Source organism: Anguilla anguilla, chromosome 6, assembly GCF_013347855.1.
Source record: "Anguilla anguilla isolate fAngAng1 chromosome 6, fAngAng1.pri, whole genome shotgun sequence".
Classification (NCBI taxonomy): Eukaryota; Metazoa; Chordata; class Actinopteri; order Anguilliformes; family Anguillidae; genus Anguilla; species Anguilla anguilla.
The window spans coordinates 58,856,953-58,874,951 of NC_049206.1; the positions used below are offsets into that span (position 1 = coordinate 58,856,953).

At 43.5% G+C, this 17,999-nt stretch overlaps 1 long non-coding RNA gene across 1 annotated transcript in view; it reads left to right on the forward strand.

Moving 5' to 3' along the window:
* The window catches only part of LOC118230707, a 28,486-nt gene that overhangs the window by 3,992 nt on the left and 6,495 nt on the right, over positions 1-17,999 (forward strand). Inside the window, exon 2 of the long non-coding RNA XR_004765907.1 lies at positions 10,013-10,101. This is a non-coding gene — a long non-coding RNA (uncharacterized LOC118230707). The remainder of the gene's footprint in view (positions 1-10,012; positions 10,102-17,999) is intronic.

The window sequence follows — 17,999 nt, forward strand, 5'->3', positions numbered from 1 at the left end:
CAGATCTGCCTGCTGACAAAAGCAAAAAGCATCAAAAATCGCCCTTCAAAGCATTCCTGTCTCCTTCCTCTACACTTCCTCTATAGCTTGCTTTCTCAAAACATCTATTTTTGTCATTTCAATTTTTGTTCAGAAAAACAAGCAAATCGTTGGAGGGTTGTAGTCGTTGTGAACTGCGTTCTTTACTTTGGGGATGAAGTCTTTGTGGCGGACAACAGTTGATTTGGGAACATACTGACCAATCAGACACCCAAAAGAAACACTCTACTCTGCTGATGTCACAACCACTGCTGGTAATTGAGAGTTCTAGAACACTTACTTAGGATTTTGAGAAAACGTTCCAAACAGCCTACACTTCCAAAGGGTTAATATGATGCGAGAGGGAACGGAACATAACGGTGAAAAAGGAACGGGAAAAGCACCTCCTCTCACGAAAGGTGGTCCCTGAGCATTTTGATTTATTGGCTTTTCATTGGTCTGTTTAACCGCTCGGGGTGTTGGGGTGAAATACAGTGGGGCTCGCGTTTGCGGTAGATGCCAAGCCGTTCATAATCAAAGACTCGCCCTGCGAATCCGCCATCCAATCACAGGCGAGCCTGACCACTGATGGCTCAAAGTGCCATTTGCGGTTACTCTGAGCTGCCATATTAGAGGCTACTGAACTTCCTGTGGGCTTCAGTGGGGGAAAACACAACTGCCTCAGTGGTACAGTATTACAGTACATTTGGACATGACAATGAATTAGGGGCCTAGAAAGGGTGTTCAAATATCGCAGGACACCGTCCAAATATTATGGCACAGTTTGGGTAGAGCCGCTGCCCCGTTCAAGGGCCAGATTAAATGTTTGTGGATTTTCGAAATATCCACATGACCAGCAGCCCACAAACAAGGACTGGGGATCTGTTACAGATGATATATTTAGGCCAGGACTCAGGTTGCTATTTGTGCTTGACTTTCATGCACAAATATATGCTAAAGTTTCAATTTTTTTTCTTATTCAGGAAGGCAGTTTGCGCAAGATCGGTAGTGAAAACTGTGTTTTCATAAAAAGCTGAAAGTTGTCGTCTTACTGAAATTTCATGACAATTTCTACAGAGAGAATGTTGAAAGGTTCAAATGAGCCCGTCTCCTGCAGCGGGTGGGACTTAACCTCAGCGTACACAGAACTGGGCTTGAAACCAGAAGGCTGCATGTTCGTATCCCGTTCCGCCTTAAGTAAGGAAATGAACCTGAATAACTTTCAGTAAATATTCCATCTGTATATAAACTGATAATGTTTACGATAATATAAGCTGTGTAGGCCACCTTAGCTCAAGGCATCTGGTTAGAAAATTATTTTCAGTCGTAATGTTGGATTTTCGGAAAACTCTGTAAACAAATGGCACGTCCTCCGTAAGAAAACAACTTTAAAAAGTAACGAGTGTAAAAAAAAAAATTTAAAAAAAAAACAATCCTCGAAGAAGTTAAAACCCAGTTACACACCAGGAAAGATACGGTCACATTCTGCCATAATTATTTACGGTTCAGATGCAGTTTCGCATTCTTAAATGCTGCTTCAATCCTCACATCCTCATAGTCAGCAGCTCTGGCCTCAATAACGATCTGCTGAACAGGCAGAAATCCGTTGGCCTTGTCACAAGTCATCTGTTTTTATCTTGGGGGGGGGCGGGGATCAGGAGCCCTTACAGTATAAGACAAAGTTTTCATATCATTTCCATGAGTCCGCTTTATTTGCCACGACATCAAGGCATGTTATTATTATGCCCTTGTTTCTATTAGAGGGAAGCAACTGTGTCTGACCTGGATTCCATTTCCCGTTCCGGTCACATGACTGTCCATTTCCCTAAGTCACATGACCAGGTTTGAGTGTGTGTTGGAACAGTTTTCACAATGAAAGCACCCAGCTTCTGTGACCGTTACCTAGCCATTGTTGTTTAGTGCCATCTTAGTGTCTGAACCCTCCTAAGAATAATCTTGCCGAAAAAGACTTTTCCCTTTCAAAATATCACATAAACAGAAGTTTGAAAGCATGTAAATCACATTCATCCATTAGGGAGCAAGGTACTCCACCAGTCTGCGTAAATTAGACGTGAGAGTTGGACGTAGCATTACGAAACCATCTTTATAACAAAAAAAACACCACACTTCTGTCATAAACAGAACGCGAGAAATGTGCGTATTCACTGCAGTTGAACAGACCAAGATCCATACTGAGAATTTCTGCATGAGGTCATACTCTTCTGCAGTTACCTTACACCACCTTCACTTTCCTTTCTGGGACAAAATTCAGGTTTATCTTTCTGAGAAATTTCTCTGTCAAGGAATGGGACAACCAATCAGAAGCAATTTTACTCAAAAAGGTGTCGGCAAGCGTTTTTTGACGAGCTCATCAAATAAAGCGACGGGTGTTCATTCTGAAATTGCAGGACTCTAAAGTGGCAAGAGAAATAAAAAAAACGGCTGATTATTCGAACCGTCGGCACCTGCGGCGTGAAACAGGCTAATCCCGCCAAAATAAAGCCTGGCACCTGATGATGCAGAAGATGAAGAGCAGCGGCTGAAGCAGCGAAGGCTAACACCCAAAAACTCGGATGACTCCTCGCTGTTTGCGGCCAGAGTCCCCCCCCGCCCCGCCCCCCCCCCCCCGCCCCCCCCACCTCGGGCGTTCCAGCTGAGTCTGGTTCGGGACACACAGTGGATTCATTGTTCCGGCTCTATGAGACTCCGGTACATTCCTCGCCAAAGCCTTCATTGCCTCGAAAAGATTAAACCGAATGTTCCCCGTCTTATTCTCGCAGCCACCTCACAATTAAAGGAGAAAGGGACTTCTGTCTGAATGCGCACGCGTCGCAGTGATGTCGGTGCATCGCTCTTGAGTTAGAATAGGGAAGGTAAAGAGGGGTGGGTGGGTTGTCAAGAAGCCCTTTACTGGTCTTAAACTCAGGGTGCCTTCTCTTCCAGAGCTCTCCTGGAGCGAGGGTTGCACTGGCCTTGTTTACAACGCTCAGCTATCGGGGTTACATCATGTTTGATATAATTGCTAACAGCTTTTTCCCTGATAGTTACTAGCCTTCTTGTCGCATAATATTCTTGGGTGTGGAGAAGGGGGGGGGGGGGGGGGGCGGGTTGTATTATCTGACACTTTGTGCTAAACTCAAATGTCATATCCCTTCTGCCAAAGTGCTCTGATATAAACCATAAGCTGTAAGTGTGACATTTTTCCCCCAAACGTCTCAAAGGCGTTCTTTGTCCGACCTGGCACCCGTCTTCCCCACGCGGAACGGCCTTTAAAAATCTCTCATTATTATTAAATCTTTCCATACGCAGCTGGGCCCAAAGACCTGCCAGCCAGGAGGACCCTTCATTAGACCTGTTCAGTCAATTTCGACCTGCTCTCTGGCCACAAGGCTTCCACAAAGAGTGTCTGCCATGAGCTCACTTTGCTGTGTTTGTTTATATTTAGCCTCATTACTGAACCACTGTAATGTAAGAAAAAAAACGGCAACTTTAATATTTACGCTTATTAAATATAAATGGGCCTCCCATGATTTTTGAACTTCGGTATTCCTGTGAATTAATGCTGTTAGCGTGTTTTGCTGTTTGGTGCTTTTTGCGATTGCACCCTGAATAGAAGGTACGGGTATGGTTAGGTGCACGTAGACGGCTCTGCTATTAAAGCAGTTTGGTTTTTATTGGTGGAAAATTAACGTGCAACCCGCACAGAGACCAGCGGGTAGCCAAAAAACACTCTGGCATATTTGTAACCAATTTGAAAAACATTTCCGTTGGCTGCACGCGCTTGTCCCAGAATAACATCCATTCCAAAGTGGAGGGAGCTCGACGGCAGTTTTACTTTCCGACTTGTTTCCCTTCGTTAAATGAGGATGAAGTGGTTTGCTGCTCCTGCTCCCTACACAATTAATGTGTGTTCATTTACCAGCAACCTGGCCAATTTCATATTATAATTTCAGGTAACTACATTTTTAACAAGTTCAGTTACACAAGGTCGTAAGCAATTTGAACAGGATTGTTTCCGTCTTGCGGGCATCATCCCAGTTTGATGGTCTTTAAGTTAACATTTGCTGTTGTTGTTTGTTTGTTTGTTTTTTTTTTTGTTGCTTTGTTTGGTTGCTACCAGAGAAGCTAAATCTTTGTTATGATTTATTGAGAGAGAGGCACAAATTTCAGAGAGCAATGGCTTCAGCAGAAGCAATGTTTCTGCCTCAGAATAAAGTATCGTACAAACAACGAGTTTATGCATGAATAAACATTATACAAAAAATATTAATGTTCTATAATTCATTCTAAACCATTTTCAAAACGGGTTTGAAACAGTTTATTGAATGGAAAGCCTAAAGATTATGCTCTCATTTAGAATATGGCATGCATATAAATGCATTATAAACTAGTAGATGCATCATTAGTGTTCATTCCAATGTTACTAAATATAAGAGAAAGGGTTCTCTAAGAGGAAGCCAGAGCTTCCTGATTTATAAAGTGGCGTACATTGCATCTGCATCTGTTTTTGTTTTTGCATAAAAGCCCAGCTCAGGAATGTCCTTACAGTGCATTTACTAACATTTATTAATGTTGAGAAAACAATTGATTTATAATGCTGCTGATCTTGGCACCTTTGGTTGCTGGTTCAGGCTTTCCTGCTTAACACACGAAATGTCCAATGTCATTTTAAATTTACCACCTGTTTAGTCTGTGCCAAGAAGGATCAACCTGGTCAAAACTCGACAGAGCTGTAAATTCGTATCTACGTTTGGTGCCGTACCTCTCTCTGAAATCAAAGCCAGTCTCTCGCTTGTCAAAAATGAAAAGTGTTCATTCAACTCTCTCCAGAGTTAAATCTAAACTGAGCACAGACTGCTGGCTATTTTTCTGCGCATTAGGTCATTCATGCACAACAATATTTGTTCCTTTTCAGTTTGATTTAAAAACTGAATATGGGATTCCAGGCACTTCTCAAAAGTTCCACATCATCTTGCTTTGATTAGCAACTCAATGATTAATGCTCTTCATGAGAAGGAATTCATATTTTGGCCGTACATCATGGCTAACCGAGTAGCCCAGCGTTCGTGTTGACATCCGAGTGTAAATTTAAGCTTGTATGGTTAGCTCCGGTTTCCTCAGTTTGTGTCTTCGGAATCGTAAATCTAGTTAATTAGTATAGCTAATTAAAAAGAAAAATGTAATATATACTCCAGTAAGAAAAACGCATTCAAACTACTAATAGTTGTAGAAGTCTTAGCAGCAGTAGCAGCAGCAGTGGTAGAAGCAGCCAAGATAAATCACTTGGTTAACAAAAAAAACTATTTTCGGGACAAGCCCCAGGCAGTAGTTTTTATTTATTGAGAAACATTTAGTTTGTAATTAGCGTATTAGCATAATAGCCAAATATAATGCCGACACAAATTAAAACATGGCAGAATGTTAATTTACACTGCATGTGAACAGAACTCCGCATTGTAGCGTAACTAATGGCTTCTTAGTCATTGTATGTCTGATGTCATTGACTTTCTACCCACATGTATCATATAATGGATGCTCCAGAGGCGTGCTCCATTGATTGGTTGAAATGTTGTTTTCTTTCCATAAATTACAAATGCAGATTCATCATGTAGACAGAACACTCGTCACCAGTGGAAAATCTATACATGTTCACACGGTCAAATGGTTGGAAAGGAAAGTGACATCACTACCAGGAGACAAGGCATCACACACTGGAGCTGGGGTCTCAGGCCACGCCCCCTCTGACAGAGGATTGGCTGGCCCTCTGCCATTTGCATGAATGGGAAAAACCTGTTCCCCTGCCCAAGCATCTCTCTGCTGGAGCTCTTAGCTTATGGGAAAGTGTGGAGGTCTGTTGCACTCAATTGCACCCTGAAAAAAATAAATAATAATAATCTTGACAGACATCTTTTGATGTCCCTGGTCCCTGTCTGTCAATCTTGCATGAACAGCTTCACTGTGGATGCTGCCCATCCAGCTCCACTGGAAAGACATTAAAGAATGAACAGTGTGTTTTAAGCCACACACACACACCAGGATAAAGACCAATATCTCCTACGCACGATGGGTTCTTCCCGTGGATCTGTGCTCTTGTGTTGGGTCATATATCTACTCTCCAAGCGTGGCTTGGTTTGTCTCTCTTCCATCATTGCACGGTCATGGCAAAGCACTGCAGCAACTGGAAGAAGCAACCAAAGGTTCTTAACTGAACATTCTAATGCTGATGTAGCAATCACTGCTGGTAACTGAAAGCAATGGAGTTCCAGAACACTGACTTGGAATTCTGAAATAATGATGTTCCAAAAAGCCTACTCTTCGATGAATCAATAAAGAGGTTAATTAATGTGTCACCAGGTCTACAACCAATAGCCATTAACAAAAATTAACTTATTTATGTACTTCGCCAGTGGAGGAATTCAATGTGACTATTCTCTGTGTTCCACTTCCAAAACTGAGACTATTTACATCCTGCTAAATCCCACTAACATACCAAAGATGCCATAAAAACGCAACAATGTGGCCTAATGGTTGCATGCTTCGCCCAAGAGTATTTTTCATACGTCTCCTCCTATAAATCTATGCCCGCTCACGCTATAAATACAGCTGAACATTAATTCTGACAGCACCAAGAACTGGCTTTGTATTTTGTGCCAACGTATATCACGTTTAAACAATCCTGCTACCTTAACCAGAATTTAAGGACAAAAACATCTTACATTGCACACCCTCATTGCCATTCCCTGTGGTGAATGACTTGGCAGAAGAAAGAATGGAAAACGTTAAAAATCCAAAGATTTTTATGATTGCACAAGTAACATGAATTCCAGTGGAATAATGTGTACATAGTCCCCCCCCTGCCAAAACGAAAATCTACTTATCTACTTATAACAAGCGATTTCCATGTGTAATCTCTTTTCTTTTGTCTGTTTATTTGTTTTTTGTTTTGGGGGGAATTACCCATCCTTTGGGGAATAGGGATCTGCAGATTTTTCCATTGCCCCATAGTAAGATTTTAAGCCTGCGTTATGGAATGTCTCGGCAACACCGCGGCATTCCAGCCCCCCCCCCCCCCCCCCCCACTCCAAGCGCTTTGTTTTCTCCAAAACCATGAACGCGGCATAGCAGGTTGACGAAGAAGAGGCAACGACGCGGAAAGGTCACGTGACCTGCAGCATCAGTCTTTCGCGTGACAGGAAACAAAACGAGCGGATCTAGTTTAGCGTGCGTCTGAGCTCACCGCACCTCATGTCAAATTCGTTAAGACAACGCCCCACTCCGCCCCGCTCCGGTGGGCGATGAGTTCACTCCAATTCCACGTTTAGCTACAATAACAATAACGCTCGTGTATTAAATTATGTATTTGCGCTGTAGAAGCCCTTCCAGATCTCCACCAAACCAAAGTTGGCCCACGAATGTTAGTGTTAATCAGTTTAACCTTCAGGGTCCAAGTTGAACTATGCGGTTGTTCCCTGCACTTGGACCGGTACTTCTCTCTAGGGTTTTCGTCATACTTGTTCCTGGTTATGGTTATACACTTTGTTGTACGTCGCTCTGGATAAGAGCGTCTGCCAAATGCCTGTAATGTAATGTAATGCTAATCCATGATAGCGGTTATCGTGTTGTTGCCAAGCGATGGGCGGGGTCTGTGAGATACCTACCTATGAAAGGGCAACAAAGAGCCAGGTGAAAAAACAAATCTCTGAAATACCTGGCAATAGGAGGTGGTGTTAAAGACACAATTGACACTAATGAAGTGGGATGCGGAGGGAATGTTATTCATGGAATTTTAAAAAAAATTGTATTTCCCGCCCTTTTTGTGACACTTCGCAAACTGATGCCGTTCATTCAGGAGAGCAAATAATCCACAGCGATCCGCTTCTTCTGATAGATGCTCCTCAAGTCAGAGGCAAGGCAAGTCATAATCTACAAATGAGGCATAATTACAAGAGATACAGCAACATCAAGATGAAGATGCAAGTGCAACAAGAAAGCACTAGGTGTAGACACAAGTGCAAGTATGAATTTGTGGGCCCCCCCACCTCCAGTCACGGATGATCAGGTTTAAAAAAAAAAAAAAAAAAACCCTTTGGCGTGTCCGGACATGGAAGTGCGGGTACCCACAAACCCTCTGTCGCTGCACCTCGTTGCTCCGCCCTCTCCACGGCTCGTTGGCGAACCCGCCCGCCCGCCCGCACGCACACGCGCGCCAAGGAAAGCGTGTCGGACAGCGTGACTGAGAGAAACCGCGGCAGCGATATAACGGCATGTTACTTTATCGTAAAACAAACCCGAGGCGACGAAACCGCTGGGATAGCAGCAGAGCCCAGCGGTGATGTGCTTTAAACCAGCCTTGGAACCGAAGGCCTGGCTCGGGCGCCAGCTCCTGCCTCCTTGAGCGGAAAAATTACCGTTCAGTCAAATTAACAAAAAAGACAAATTAGTGTGACGGAGGGTAATTGATATTGTAGTTTAATGAGAGTTTCTCTAAACTTGTCTCCTCTATTTTGTCTACATTGGGAGATGTATTACAGTGAGCCTTTGTTCACAGGGGTATGCCAGTGTCCTTTATCTCATACACACACACACACTCAAGCAGGGCTTTACACAGTGGCTAATCACCTTTTGCTTTTATACAGGTGGTGAGGCATAAGAAACTCACGTATGTGTGTGCGTGTGTGTGTGTGTTCGTGTGCGTGTGCGTGTGTGTGTGTGTGCTAGGTGGTTGTTTAGTAATATTGCTTTTAGAAGCTTTGGTATGTGTGTTTTGTGGGGGCTGAGGATTAGGAAATTGGCATTTTTTTTTGCCAACAGCAGTTATGTAACATGAATCATAATTTTTCAGTGAGATAAGCGTAGTTGGTATGGGGGGAAAATAAAAATTCCATGTTGAAATGTGTTTGATAATCATATCTGCTTCTGAGGGGGATGAGGCTCAGTCATAACTGGAGAATTTAATGCTCCGCTCATTAGCATGTGGAGGTCTGTTATATGTCATAACGACCAGTCCAGTGCGCAAAATCGCTTAATGGGTGACCATTTGCTTGTAGTTGTGCCGTACAGCACACAGTCTTACTGTAGCAAGCTGAATCTAATCTGCAGCCATTCACAGAAATATGAAGTGGAAAAATAGATGGCTGTTCTTCATTACAGCTGCGCCGTTGTGGTTTGTTCCAACTGGCGGTCAATTTTTAAATTCTGCTCGAGGAATACAGAAATAATTACAGTTTTTTAATAAGCATCAGCAGTCTGAAGTCGGTTCTGAGTGACCTTTTATGGATAATGCTGATTGTGTGACCCCTCTGCGCGCGTGAGAGTGCGTAGTTGTTTACATACTTTGGCGGTGTTGTGGGATTTTTCCGCCTGTTGGGATGATTTGGAGACTACAAGCTTCTTCTGGAGGCCAGGATTTGGTAGCCTGCTCGACAGCCTTGGCCCTGTTTATTGAATATTAACACGGAGCAATGGTTGCGGGTTCGATTCCCACACGGGTGCTGATGCCGTACCCCTGAGCAAGCTACTTATCCCTTTGAAGATTAGATTGTTTTCCCTTTTTTTTTTTTTTTTTCTCCAAAATTCGAAGTTAGTATTCTAGAACTGAAACGTTAGTTTCAGTTACCAAAAGTGATTGTTACATCAGCATTAGAATGTCCAGTTAAGAACGTTCTAATCACACTAATTATACACTGTATTTGTTCTCTCACACCATACGGGGTTCATCTCAATTGCTGCAGTGAAATATCCCGCTTTACTGATGGGTTGTATGTAAAGGCTGTACTCTGTGTCAGTCGCACTGGATAGGTCTGCTAAATAAAGGTGTAGTTAGTTACTTTTGTAGAGTCGATTGAACGGTTAGCTCAAAATGTGTGCCCTGCAAACCTTTTGTTGTTATTGTTTTTTTTTTTTCCTGGGATGTTGGAAAACGAGGTGGGTGGGGGGGTAATAACTTTCAGCTGCGACCCAGTTTCAATCCCCACGTTTCGTTTTCCATCCACAGAGTCTGACCAAAGGAGGTGAAGGACTGCAGTTCCTACAGGGGGAGCCAGAGAGCACACGAGGAAAAGAGGAATTACCTGGGCCAACAGGGTAGGACACCGTTACATGCGACCTGGTACTGCTGTCACACCTTTAAGCATGCAAACCGTTTGGGAAACCTCTGGGATTGCATGCGAGTTTAATTAAGTGTTTAGCGTTTTTTGCGGTTTGCTTGTACATATATGATAACGGTGAATGCCTGCATTCATGTGTGTGTAACCTGTGTATGAGAGATAGAGAGAGAGAGTGATGGCAAGAGTGACAGTGTGAGAGAGAGGCACATGTGATTATGTGTTGTTTATTCATTAATACAGCTGAATGCTTTTATATTTAATTATATCTGTCTGTTAGCTGCTACAGCTGTAAGGTTCTTTCACCAGGCTGCCAGCTGCTAGTTGGATATTTATATTAATTGCATTTGATTAAAGCTAAACTACTGCAACCATTCCCTCCAACAATGGGACAGCCACTTTTAACAGTGTTTGGCACGGTCCTGTAGGGTTTCAGCACAACTTTCGAGTTGTTTGGTGTGGTAAGAGTTTTCTTCTGGGACAGATGGCTGCAATTGTAAAAGAAAATATTTTTTCTTTTATGAACACGGCTGGTAATCTGCAAAAGTTTTTTTTTTTTTTTTTTTTCTGTTGTCCAAAGGGGTTTAATTAAAAGGGCGCCATCTGCTGCGCTTGACTTGTATCCAGCGTTAGAACTCTTAACATGTTGAAATGTTGCTGAGGCGGTACTCAATCACAAGCGTTTCTCCATCTTAAAACGGAGCCCACGGTTTCATAATGTAATCATCCTTAACTCTTCGCGTGTAACGGGAGATTTCTGAACCGAGCGGTTTTTTGGACCTCACGTGTCGTGAAGGTTGCGAGCGCAACCTTCCAAAGCGCATTCCCCTGAGCCGCGGTTCCTTCCCAGAATGACCGGCTGCTGGTCATGACTTCACCGTTCAGATGTTTTGTCTCCTCGGAAACATTAAGCGAACGGGGGTAGCTCCCAGCGACAGCGCTAAGATCCAAGATCACGGAGAGATGTCTGGATGGCAATGCACTTTGTAATTTAGTTTCCTTGTTTTGAAAACTGTAGGTGACAATCAGGGACCGCAGCAATGTTTAAAAATTCCGTACAGAAATCATTAGTATTCTACAATTTAAATATTAGTTTGCTGCTTAGATACAGTATGTGGCTAAGCAGGAAGGATGCGGTACCTAATTATGCGTAATTATGCACATTTTCAGTAAAAAAAAAAAAAAAAAAAACGAAATACTGAGCATGGCTTTCACCTAAAATATGATTCATAAAATAATTAAAATGAATTATGAACATGCAAGAGTGTTTCTGGGTATGTGTGTATGCATACAGTACATGCACGGATGTGGATGGTTAGGTGATCAAAAACACAGAAAATTATCAGGTGTGAACATCTTTAACTCTAAGAGAATACACGTGGTCCCTGTTAGACGGATTTGAACTCTGTTAACATCGGGAATTTTGCTGTGGATTCCAGCTTCCTTGCCGTAATGAAAAATAAATAACCGAGAAATCCCAGCTGCAAAAATGTACATTAATTATGCTTCATGCTGCGCACGTCAGTGTGCATTAGTGGATCATCTCAATGAACCATACCTTCTGCTTCACAAATGATGCACCAGGAAAACAACCTGGAACACAGTTCACCAATCTGTCCAAGTCATTACTTCGAATAACTTACTCCAGCTGTTTGTTGCTAGGCGCTGTTGATCTGGCTAACAAGCTAAGAAGAGCAATAAGATCCAGACAACCAATGGGCGGCTATGCTAACCGCTGCTAATGGTTTGATTTGATTAACCTGGCAACGACGGTCCCTGAAACTTCTATAGTGACCTCTGCCTAAGCTCTTAGAGCTGGTTACATTGCTCATATAGCCAGGTTGTGAGTCTGTCTGTGCTGTTATGGCAAGTTAATTTGCTGATGTGATTCTTCATGGTTCAGGAGAAGGAAAGACTAGCAACACACACACACAAACATACACATGCAGACGCACACGCAACATGCGAGTTTGACTGTGCAGTTATGGCACACTGATTTGTTCATGTGATTCTTCATGGTTCAGGAAAAGCTTCACACATGCATATACATATACATGCACATACACACATACATGCGCGCGCACACACACACACACACACACAGATTCAGCGACCCCCCCCCCCCCCCCCCCCCGGTCGTCCTGTTAAGCCACTGAAGTGTCCTCCAGCTCACACCTGTGCAGACCTGACTGGGGAACCTCAAAGTGATAATGAGCAGCGACTGCTGGAACACACGGGAGCCAAGCGCAGTTTACTCCCCCTGAATAGCTCCACCTCGTACTGGGCCAACATGGGAACCTCCTCTACTGCCTACTCCAGTCCAGTTCCCTTCTTTGATATGCCGTACCTCTGTGTGACATCCCCTACCCCGTGTCTACTCAAATCTGGCCCTCGAATCCAAATCTGGCCCTGGTTTTCCTTTCTCCCAGGCAATTGACTGAACAGCTTAGTGCTACTGATTGGTCAGACTGTACTATTACCTGACTCCCAGGTAAAGGGAGGGTGGAAAACCAGCAGATCACAACCCTCGAGGACCTTGATTTGAGTAACAGGGCTCTTACTCCTCTACCTCGTATGCTACAACTGGCAGTGTAATTGCAAACAATGTTGGCAGCTATTTGACGGTCCCACGTAATTTCAAACTACCACAAAAAAATTTTCCCATTAGTTTCTCGGGCTTGTGTTGTATTTTTATACTTCTGAATCAGCTCTCATTACTCACAGTAGGGCACCAACAGTGCATCGAATTAAGCTAAAAAGGAATACAAATGGCTCATTTCAACTATAATTAGGCTTGTTTTCAACTGATACTCCTCAGTTTAGCTTACAAAAACAATTATGAAAGTGAGTCAAAATTAAAATAACCCATTTATAGTCTGAGGCAATAAAACAGCAGCATTAGTTTCCAGTGTTTTATTTGTTTTATATTAACTATGGGCGGGATTCTTATGACCTCAGCATTGTTTGTGACATACCAAAACTAGACCAGATGAGAAGCATTTCTATCCACTGTGAAATGAAGGGTGGTGTGCAAGCACAAAAAAGAACAATAGCAAATATCTTTTTTTTTTTTTTTAAGTTCAATGCAGCAGCCAATGGGGAAGCGAGTTATTAAAGTGTTTCGCTTCTGCTGACCAATCCAGTTAGCAGGATTTTTTTTTTGCTGCAAGTTCTAATGACGAACCCAAGCTCTCTGAAGTGCAGTCGTTGCGGAGCGACGGTCGTTGGCCTCTGCCCGATATTTTCGCCGTTTTTAATCGTCGTTTCAGTTCCCCCCGAAAGCTGTTCGAAGAACGTGGGAGTCAGGGTGGTCGGTGGATCTGAATAAAGTTATGTCACTTTCTAGCCCGGCTGCCAAACCAAAAAAATCTCCTTTGCCAGTTGACTTGACAGTCTGCATTGTTGCTTTGTTCGTCCGTCTTAACAGCTGCACAGCACTAGTGCCGTTGGGGTATGACCATGGGGTCAGTCTGAGAGTACTGAACAGAGGGGGAAAAAATCGCCAAGTAACAAGGCCGTAAATGAGTAGCCAATCATGCGGCAGGGATTGGGTCACATGGTGTGACAGAAGAATCGGAGTTCAAGACTCCTTGGACTGTAGCGGAATGTGACGCTGGAGTCAATCAACATTAGTCTTTATTTTATGGCCAATGCGAAGGGCTGCATTTCCAACATGGTTCCCCCAATGTGGATGTAAATACCCCCCAATTAAAGCGGCACTTCAACCTTTTTTTATATTTATTGTTTCATTTCAACAGAGGCAAGACAACGAGAAGTGTGTCACTGTCCAAATACATACAGACTGCACTGTACTGTAAATGTGTGTGGGCACGCGTGCGTATGTGTATGCACGTGGGACTGCGTTTGAAAAAGGGTTAACTGTAAAAAAAAAAAAAATTAAAAAAAAATAAATAAAAAAAGCATTGTTGAGCCATCTGGAATTGAGAGTCAGAGACAGAGAGACACAGAGACAGACTGACACTTTTTCTCAACCACAATAATCAAATCCAATCTGTCTCGGAAAACATGACGCTCATTGTGGAATTTTTTTCTCATTTATTTCCCCCGTTTCTAGCATTGCAGTTCATCCTCCGGCAGACAACGTTGAGGTCATTAGCTCCATAATTTAACGATTGTCTAAATAAAGAATAGCAGGCACGTCCGACCGTTTGAAACTCATTGGCCTCAGCTGTCGCTTTTGCTTTACAGTAATACACATGCGTTGAAAATGTTTACGTCTGGTTCGATGCCGGTTTGTGAATTACGAGCTTTGGGTCCCAGGAGGAGGAGGTGAATTCCGGTGTCTGGCGCGTAGGTAAGAGACGGGTTTGGACATAACGCTGGAGCCAAGAATGCGTGTGGAACAAACGGATGATAAATAACAATAAGGATTACAGAAGGATTACAGAAGAATGCATTCTAGTCTGAAGTCATTCTCACTGTATGAAGAAGAAAAATCCAATAATTGTAGTTTTGTGGTGATACATTATTATACATTATAGTCCCTGTCATTTGGTTCATGATAAATTCAGTACAGGAAGACCTACTCTTCCTCAATATTTATCAACTTCACTCGATGGAACGGAACGGAACGGATGTAAATTAATCTTGCAATGTTCAGAGCTTCGCTTCGCGTCCCGGCCCTAAAATCTGCAACCGGTTCATCAGAGCCGATGCAGATCGCTAACACAAACAGAAGACGTAAGCCCGCATTATCGCACAAGGTTCAATCAAGTAATCTAACTCCGTTCACATTTTTAAATATCCTGTTCTGGTGGAGTGCATTTTTTCCCCCCCTTAATCCAGTTTCTGTCCTGAAGACTACAGCAGACTCCAGGGTGAGTCATACCCATACTCAACGGTTTACACCTGCGTTCGCTCTGGAAGACGAGGGTTACGAGCCATAAATTTGGCGACTGGGTTGGACTAGAGTATTATCACCCATCGTATATCGGATTACTTTTTACGCTTCGTCATTGTCCCCTCATAGACAGAAGTGAGCAGTAAGGCACTCGATCTTTTACGATACTCAGAGTGATTTATGGACCAAACCATGGCAGTACGGGGGTGGCGTGACATCATCTGATGTCTCTCGGTTAAGGGCTCATCATGAGCCTCATGTGAAATACTGTTTTAATTGCATTTTAAAAAATAACAGGGAACCCATGTTTATTTTCTTTCAAAATCTTGAAAAATGAACATGCACCCGTGTGTGTGTGTGTGTGTGTATATATATATATATATATATATATATATATATTTTTTATTCCCCTGGTTTTTAGAAAACCCAACTGCATTCACCGGCCTCGCTGATTACTTGAACATCTGTTGCTTATCTCATTGCTGTCCTGCTGAGTCAAGGAAGACGCTGCATGTGCAGCTTGAGCAAGCAAACCTGGAACCTGATTGGCCAAGGGCTGACCAAATCCCACCCTCATTGGCCTATGCAGCGACCAATTATGTGTCACCTTGGAGGTGCCACAGTTGGCACTGGCATAGTCCAGATTCGGTTCCAGACCGTAGGGTTTCTTATTATTGTTCATTGTTAGCAAATGTATTCGTCGGAAGATCAGACTCATCTCGACGCATGTTTTTAAATTTTTTTTTTTTAATTTTTTTTAAAAAGGTAACAGACACCAGCTGCCGTAGGGTTAGTTTTCATTGCGAGGTTTCTCCATTCTGCCGTTCAACACCTTATTTCACGTGTCACTACGCGCAGCCAAATAGCGAGACGCCAGGACTTCACAGCTCACGGTCCAGTCGTCACGTCACATTTACGCCTGGAGCGTTTGATGAATGATTCCCCGAAATTCCACCTTGAGGGGGGGGAATTCTTTGACAGCTAGAACTCGTGATCGTTCCCTAGTGCTCGGATGTGTCCCTCCACCCTGTTTTTTTTTTTTGGCCCCATTCAAACAGGGAAGGGAATGGTTTTATGTTTGTCCAGTAACTCAACATAAAATAGAACAGTTTGTGCAAGTTTCTGTACCTAAATAATCAAGCCAAAATAATTAGTCATTAACATCCAGTTTGGCTATTCTTGAGCCAGAGCTGCAGGCTTAGTTTCAGTCAAAATGCCCACTGCTGCCCCCTGTTGGTGGGAGGAATGTAAAGCAGAGCTGCCACAGCCTTTACAGTGTCTGTTTAGTTTGAATCCCCCAAAAGACAGACCCCTGGGCAGCAGGATTACCCATTCTTCACCACGGGAGGAAAAGGGGTAAAATCTTTATTTATTAATTTTTTTTAAAAAGGGAAGTAAAAACAACCCCTTCCTCTGAGACGGGACGGACGGAAGGCGGGGTGTAAATCACTTCCAGCGGTTCCTCTGTGGATGCGCCCCTCGACTCCGCAGAGGAGAGTCCCGTTTCCCGCTGTTGATTTAGGAGCGGGGGTAGCTTTCCCTCGCCCGTCTTAACCCCGCGATACAGTACACCGCGCGCGGGTCAGACGTTAGCACCAGGCCGCGGTAAAAAAAAAAAAATAAAAAAAAAGTGTGAAACCAGACTGTGGATTTCGCACTTTGAAAAAAACAGGAACGAAATTCGAAAATCCAGTCCCTGGAAGAACTGGGCCGACGTCAAGCCTGGCCTGGCCTCCGGCGCTCAAATTTGATTGGTTTGTAACGTGACCTGAAGGTTTTAGCCAGCGAGGTGATTTAAAAGTGGAGACGCAGGGGTCCAGCAGTCAGTAAATTCACTCGCTCCGCGGTGATCTCAGAGCGATGGCGTCACTCTCGAAACCGCGGCCAAAAACTATAAAAACAAAAATCCTGTTATACGACCTGTTGTTACCCTCCCCTTTTTTGATGTGTTTTGGGTAGGCCACTGCGAATATTCTCCTGTTTGGCTTGGCCTGTTCACTTTTGTGTGTTCACTCGACAGGGGGCTGAAATAAGGTGCGTGTCGGTGGCTAGCTCGGTAGCATGTCCCGCTAACGTGCTAATCTCCAGTGTGTGCGACACCCCCCCCCCCCGTGGTCTTGCCTCCTGTCCCACTGCTGGAGTCGGGGGCAGTGGCTCTTGTCAAAATCGCTGAAGTGTCTCGCTTAGGTTCTCCAGCTTTTGAATGCTACTGCAGCATATTTGGCAAGAGCTGCTGCCCCACTTCAGCAGTGGCACAGGAAAGACCATGGGGTGTGTCGCCCACGCTGGGGATTAGCACGTTAGCAGGACACGCGACCGAGCTAGCCACCGACACCACTTTATTTCAGCCCCCCTGCCGAGTGGCTACACCGCTGGCTAACTCTCGTTGTGGTCAGACTGCAAAGGACCGGCTTGGCTGCTCACTCTAAATATGGTTTACTTCTTGGCCATAGCAACTGGTCACTGCTGAGAAAAGGCAGTCATGTTTTTCCCAGGTTTTGAATCAATTGTTCCGAGACATTTGGAGGGGGGGGAAAAAAACATGAAAATAATTGGTTGCACATTCTACCAGGGAATTAAACATTATAATTCTGTATAGTAGCAGGCTCTGCAGAAGAGATATTGCAACAGATTGATAATGCCTTTCAAAAGCCACATATTTACCCGACATATTGGAATACAATTACAGTCACTGACCTTTGTAGAAATAATAACACATAGTTTATATGGAAACATTGTGACCTAGCGTGCTAACCCTAATTAAGAAGTGCTCAGCATGTGGCCAAGAGCTCAGATTTATTAACAGTAACATTTGTTAAGTTTACTTTAGGCTCATTTACAAATTGCAGGAAAAGCACTGTTTGCTAAGTTGGAAAAACCAGGCTAATTGTCTCCTATTCAACAATCTATTCATGCTGAAGTGCCATTAGCTAGCTACAAGGTAGCAGCTGAAGCTGATGGAACTTTAGTTACCTAGGTTACATGATGTTGCTCAGCTGTGTAATCTAGCAGTGTAT